Source organism: Armigeres subalbatus, chromosome 1 (genome assembly GCF_024139115.2).
Source record: "Armigeres subalbatus isolate Guangzhou_Male chromosome 1, GZ_Asu_2, whole genome shotgun sequence".
Taxonomy (NCBI): Eukaryota; Metazoa; Arthropoda; class Insecta; order Diptera; family Culicidae; genus Armigeres; species Armigeres subalbatus.
In genome coordinates, this window is record NC_085139.1 from 133,851,491 (window position 1) to 133,859,261 (window position 7,771).

Genomic DNA, 7,771 nt, shown 5'->3' on the forward strand with positions numbered 1-7,771 from the left:
AGATTGAAAGTGCTCGCGTTTCCGGGGCCAGGGATGCCAGATTATATTTTCATATGTCTTCACAGTCGTTTAAAAATGTCTTCAAATGTCTTCAATATTAAAATTATGATAATCAGCGAGAAATTTCAAAATTCAATAGGTTTGTAAATTCTATAATCTCCTTGTTAATTTTTCACATACAAATTGTTAGAATTCAAGAGAATGCTCTTTTAAAATTCTTTAATTTTTTTTTAAGGATTTTCCGCTGGATTTTGTACTGAGTCGGATTTTTAAACTAGATTTTCACTTGGAATTTTTCCAAATTTCTTTTTAAAGAAAACCCTATTTGGATTTATAATTTACTGTGAAATACTTGAAGAAACATCCAGAGAATTTTCTGGAGGAACTTCCGGTAAAATTTCTAGATCAACTTCCGGATAAATTCCTGATGGAGCTTCTTATACTTTTGCTAATTTCTTCTGGATGGAGCTTCTTATTACTTTTGGAAGTCTCCTGAAGAAATTTCGAGGAATTCCTGTTGGAACATCCAAAGGATTTACTGAAGAAACTTCCGGAAAAGTTCAGAAGGAATTTCAGGAGGAATTCCTGGATGAACTTAAGTAGAAATTTCTGTAGAAACTTCAGGATGAATTCTGGAGGAGTTTTTCTGAAGAAATCCCTGAATGATTTTCCTGATGAATTCCTGAAGGATATTCCTGAGGAATTACTGAATGAATTTCAGGTGGAATTCCTGAAGAAACTTGCGGAGGAATTCTTGGAGGAAGTTCAGGATGAATTTTTGGAACTTCTTGAGGTATTGCTGCAGAAATTTCCGAAAGAAATCCAGATAAATTTCATAGTATACTTCCGGAGCCATTCTTGAAGAGTCATTCGGCAACTTTCTTAAAGGATCTTCCAGAGGAGGAACATACGGAGGAATCCCTGGTGGAGCTTCCGCCGTCATCCCGGGAAAAACTTTCGGAAAATTTGCTGGAAGAATTACTGAGGATTTTCGGAAAATCCCTGAAATTCCGGACAATTTGCTGGAAGAATTACTGAAAGAATACCAGGACGATTTTTAGAAGAAATTCTTAGTGGAATTCGCAGAAAAACACTGGAAGAATGTCCACAGATATTTCTTTCTTTTTTTTTAAGGTCTACTGGCGGGACTCTGAATAGAGTAGAAACCTCTGCACCAGGCCTTTGATGATACCGTTGCATAATTCCGTTCGAAGCAGTTTGCCAGCCGTACACGGAACATGTCGTCCAAGAAGACGCTGTTGCAACTGAATCAGAGGGAATTACGTTCATAGATAATCAGAGCTAACTAACATCGTAATCGTTTAAAGTCATTTTTGTCATTTTCTTGTCAGAGTCACATTATTTAGCCAGTTTTTATGCTATTTAGACGTCTATTGTCATTGTACGCGTTCAAAATCAACCGAAGCAGTTTATCCGACTCACATGGAACATGCTGCCCAATGCTTCATTGTAGAAACTGAGACGGAAGTTTTTTTTTTATCAAATATAAGAAAGTGTTCAATTCCCGATTTATAAAAAATGACAAGCTAATAACTTTTGAAGCAGTTTTACAGCCGTACAAGGATCATGTCGTCCATTAAGACACTGTTGAACTGGCTCAAAAGACATTATATTTACAACTTTAATAGATATTCTCTCCCATTATCTAATTTTTAATTACCTACATAGATTAATGTGTACGATGTCATTTTTGTCTTTATAGTCAGAAGGATATGTCTTTGGTTGCCATATCAGTGCTAATAGCGTAAGCCGACCCACCGCGGCAAGGTAAGGTAACATATCCGAGGGAAGAAAGAATGTCCACAGATATTTCTAGAAGAATAATCAAAGGAATGCAAGGAAGAATTTAACGAGAGTGTGTAGCAAATTTCCTCTGAATTTCTTTTAGGAGATTTTGCAGAAATTTACCTTGAAAATTATGAGAAATATCCATTTAAAACCAGTACAATTTCAATTTCTAATCGACATTCGTAAGAATTTTCTATGAAAATTAATTAAGACAATTTTCTTGTGGAAATTAAATCTGGTAATCTGGTAATATCAACGCACCCTCTGACCATAGCCTATCTGCGTTGTATTTAAATACCGCTGAGCGATACGTCTACTGGGCAACACGTCCGGTGTGCACTGCACTAAGATCTCCTTAGATGCAACCGGACCGAGATCTTACTTAAGGCTCCGAAGGGTCCCGTTTCGCTGTGATATGTTGCCATAAAATAGTAATTTATGCACTTGCTTTTCTAATCTACGGGAATATTTAAATTTACTAATGATGTTGATTATTCACGATGTATCTAAATATGTGGCAAGTCAATTCATTCACCGATCAGATTAGAACGAGCTCAGTGCAATTAAAATATAAACGCAATACTTATCTGCAATTCACAGAGGATGTTGGGATTGTCCTTGAAGTAATCTCGTTGTGAACACAGACTTCCTGTATTGACGGTGGTTGTAGGTAGTATTAGTTATGAATACCACTGCTGATACCGGAACTATGTGATTTTCTTGAAGTCTTCTTCATCATTGGTCGTCTGGAAAGAGGTAGATAAAAGAATTGGGCCGCTTTCACTCGCCAGCCCGCAAAACATTAGTAAGTAATTAATCTTACTACAAAGACAAAAATACAGTTCTTATAATTCTGCCTTATTAATGGTTATCACACATAAATATCTGCTATTTAACCTAACTAAAAACATATCCTCAATACTTAATAAAATAAAACGATAACTGTATATAGTTTCTATTATTGTCCATATATACCTACTATTCAATCTAGCAGAGATGCATACTGAACAGAACATGAGCCAAGAGCGCGCCTTGGTGTTCTAAGTTTTGAACTCTGAACACAGTTCAGTGTGCACTGGGTTGGTACGCAAGCAAAACGATCATGGTAACTAAGATTTCTTAGATTTTGAACTATGCAAAAACATAGGAGCATGCTTGATTTCTATCCGTTAGACGCCCACGTGTTCCATTACTTATATTGCCTATATTTGTTGTATTAGGTTTGACTGGCTTTGTGTAGCCTTATCAAACACACTTAAAATCTATTGACTTACATCCTTACATTATAAACATCCACAATACAACAATTAGATACGAAGAAATATCAATCCTTATAATACAATCTCACAAGCTATCATCAACTACACAATAATACATTATAAACATCCATATTGCAACAATTTCATACAAAGAAACATCAATCCTTATAATACAATCTCACAAGCTATTATCAACTACACAAAAATACATAATAAGAACAAAATAATCATTTAAATTATTTTAAACAAAATTGGTAATAGAATCAAAATCAAGGTTTCCATGCATCGTTCTTGTTGAAAAATTCTCTGAACTTAACGTTTTTAGGCCATGTCACAGGGTCCATTGCGTATGATTTATATTGTCGTGGTATAATAATTTTGAATGAAATGTAATCTAATTTAGGTTTTCGTTTCCAATATGAAACTAGCTTAGTGACATCTATCTGTTCAGAATCCAGCGAAACAATAGCACGAGAAACTAGCTGCTTAACATCATATTCAGTAGCACTCGAGTCGATGTTTGTTAGCAAAAGAGAAAAACAATCGTCTTCCTTTGTACGTTGTTCCAATAAATCTCCTTGATTACACTCATTTGATCCATGAAGCAATGTAAACGATGAAATTGGCGTGGAATGAAGCAGAGGCAGGTTGATCTCAGATGACTTCGGTTCCAGTTTAGAAATGATGTCCATAATTACGGTTACATTATTTTTCAGCTCTTTAACGTCATTTTCGATCGATGATTGAGACCTCGCATCAGCATTATCGGAAAGGCAAGAGTTCTTTTTCCGATTGAAATCATTCATGCATGTATCACATAACCAGATGATATTCTGCGATCGGAAGAGAATATTTACATGGATGTCTCTCAGTCCAACGCAGTTGCCATGAAAAAATCCAGCACAATCTCCTTTACACACGGTGTAGAAGTCATCGTTGACTATAAGAGAGCACTCTCGGCAAACTTTGTCTGTAGACATTATGGCTTCCAAATTGATAACGTCGACCAGCAAATAGTCGTCCTTTTACACGGTTTTCAAAATTTAACTTATTTGAATCCACAACAGTTTTGTACTCTAGACCTTCGGCGAACAGTTATCAATTTTGCATTAATTTAAAGCATAGGTACAAACAACAACAATCACTTATAAAACGGAGCAAAAATCGACACAACCGCCAAGCAGTGAAAAACAATGAAAACTTGCCGAAAAATGAGTAGCATGCCATCGCTTGAGTTTGTTTTCCTAGGATACAAGTTGCTAAGTTAGGGCAGTGCTCTTGAACAGTGTGCAGCGTTCAGAACTTTTTGAACATGAACACGCGTTCTAGTGTTCAGATGCATCTCTGCAATCTAGGATTCCAAATCGGATAAATTAATTCAGTTCCCAACCAAAAGATAATCCTCAACGCTTTGGCTGTCAATAGTCCACACAATATGAACCCTGAAGTTTATAACTTGTTCGATCCTACATCCGTCTATATTAAAACTCAATCCTAACTGCCCCGAAACCGCCCTTAACACACAACCGCCCCGAGCACAGCCACTACATGCGACCCACAGGACCCCAATGAAGGACGGCCCACACTATATACCATTACAACGCAGAGCCTACACCCTCTCCTGGGCTGTGTGACGCTGAAAACATGCTCCTAACATTTGATGCCTAAAAAACAAAAATAATTAAAATAATTACACTAAATCTTACACTCTGAGCGATCCCGGCTGACATCCGCGTTAAACAATGTGTTCCATGAGTGCTGATCACTCATAATAATGCACCGAATCGGGGAAAAAAATGCAATGTAACGCAGAGTTTAAACCCTCTCTTGCGCTAAGTAATGCTGAAAACCTAACTTTTAGAAATTTGATTCGTAGAAACAAATTACCTATACTGAAATTGTTGCGTGACAAAATAAGTTATACTATTAGCTAATTTAGTTAAACCCTGACTACCCCACATTATACTGGCCCGTTTGGAGTCATCCAGTGGCACTTGGTCTTAACATTCGTTTTCTTTTTAAATTCTACAACATTTGATCACGCTTACCCCCATATTAATCATATGTACAACGAATGCTTGACTATTACTATACTTGTTGAGAATCTTTCTTCCAAATAATACTCGGATTGTTCTCAGGTTTGAAGATAATTTATTGAGCTTTCAATACGTCAAGTGGTTTATATCAAACATGGTTATTTATCGATACAATCATTCTAGTTTCATATTCTGTATAAGCTTGTCTATGTAATCTACAGTGTCTATATTGTATACAACTAATTCTAACTTCTAAGTTCCATGCAACTCGTAAAGCTTCTTGTTTGCCACAAGAAGCTCTTCGTACATTATTGCATACAATGTCTGATTGGATACAAGTTCTTCCTTCCATAGTCGACATTGGATTGACAGTCGACATTTCGTTTGTCAGTAGTGAGATGTCAGAATGACATCTTGTTTATCAGTATTAGAATGAATGGCAAATTGTTATTGTTTATGTTTCATAGTGCAATCAATCGGATCGAAACATTTTTCTCAACACTTCCCCACAATTTGCACATTCAACATACTAAACAGTTTTCTATGCGTGTTTTTAGGTAACCCCTTTGTAAACGCGTCCGCTGGTTGGTCTACGCTTGGGATGAATTGCAGCTTGAGTTTCCCTCCTTTGATAAGTTCCCGAATGAAAAGGTATTTGATGTCCAAGTGCTTCATTCGCTGGTGTGATCTCGGCTCCTCCGCTATACTGATGCACGGGATGCTGTCTTCCATGATGATGAATGGTGTTGTGATGATATTCAATTCATTGAGAAGTGATGTTAGCCACACCCTTCTTTTGCAGCAGCGCACAGTGCAATCAATTCCGCTTCACTCGTTGATAAACTGATGGTTGGTTGCCGTTTCGTTGACCACGAAATTAGATTCCCATATAATAGATATGCATATCCTGATAATGATTTTCTATCATCTGGATCGTTTGCAAAATCTGCATCACCAAATCCTACTAATGGGGGCTTATCTTCATGTTTTGAGTATACAATTTTGTGTCGGTCGTTCCCCGTAGGTATCGCAATATTCGTTTTAATCCTGACCAGTGCCAGTCCGTGGCACAGTTCATATATTTGCTCAAAATGCTGACTGCAGTACAAATATCTGGTCTTGATGTTATCGAAAGGTATTGTAGGCATCCAAGCAATTCTCTGTAAGGCTGTTCGGTGAGTTTTTCCTCAGACTTCGACCATTTGGTGTTGTAATCCAATGGTGTCCCCACTGGTTTGCACTCGGCCATTCCAAATCTTTTGAGAAGCTTCTCTATGTATTGTGGTTGAGAAATTTCTATCGTCTGATTTTCAAAATCACGTACGATTTCCATTCCCAGAAAATGCTTTACCTCCAACATATCTTTCATTTGGAATAACCTTCCTAACTTTTCCTTAACCCAGGATATATCTTCGTTATTCTTTCCAATTACCAGAATGTCATCTACATATAAGATGAGTATTATTCCTTTGGATTTTGACTTGTATATACAACAGTCATTTTTCAATGGAATGAAACCAAGTTTTCGTATAGCATCATCAAAGCGTTTATTCCATGATCGGCTGGCTTGCTTCAAGCCGTATAAACACTTATGAAGTTGAACAATGTGACCTTGATCATTTCCATTTCTTGGGAGTTTCATATAGATTTCCTCGTCTAATTCTCCATTTAGAAATGCAGTCTTGACATCCATTTGATGTACATGCAAATTATGTTCGTTGGCCAGTGCTAGGGCTAACCGAACGCTCTCTAGTTTAGCAACTGGTGCATAGGTTTCAGCGAAATCAAACCCAGGACGCTGAGAACACCCTTTTGCCACCAATCTAGCTTTATACCTTCCATCTTCTTTCATCGAAAAACCCATTTCGATTGAATTGGTTTTACACCTTTTGGTAGACAGTTAACAACTGTCCAAGTGTCATTTTGATGTAATGCGTCGAGTTCGTCTTGAATTGCCAGTTTCCATTCTTCCCAGTCTTCAGTTCTCTTCAGTTCTTCTATGTTTTGTGGAATAACTTCGTTACATATCCCGGCGACATGTGCTTTATAATCTGAATACCAAGTTGGTATTTTTCTTTCTCGTTTACTTCGCCGTAACCCTTGTTGTTCGTCGTCTTCATCTTCTTCGTCTGCGTGACTTTCGTATGTACTTTCATAGTCAGTTTCTTCAACTGATTCTTCGAGTGATTGTTGATCTTCTTGATCTATCTCGACTATAGTACGATCACCGTCTATCGAATCTTCCGCTGACAACTGTTCCGTTCCATTTTCTGTGCCTTCTGACAACATGCTTTGATCAAATCGTGCGTTTAAAATCACGTCTTGATCCGACGAGAAATTATGTTCTTTTGATTCGGTTGACCTAAAATCATCATTGATGATATTAGACTCGTTGAATATCACGTTTCTACCAATCTCGACAGATCGTGTATTTTTATTCCACAGTCTATATCCATTGTTTGCGTATCCCACAAATATCAATGATATTGTTCTTGGATCTAATTTTCGTCGTTTTCTTTCGAACTTGTTTGTGTGCTTCGCAGCCAAACACTCTTAAATTTTTCAAATTTGGTCGTCTTCCAAACCACATCTCATATGGTGTTTTGTTTTCATCTACCCCATTTGTTGGGGATCTATTTATCAGATATGTTGCTGCATATAATGCTT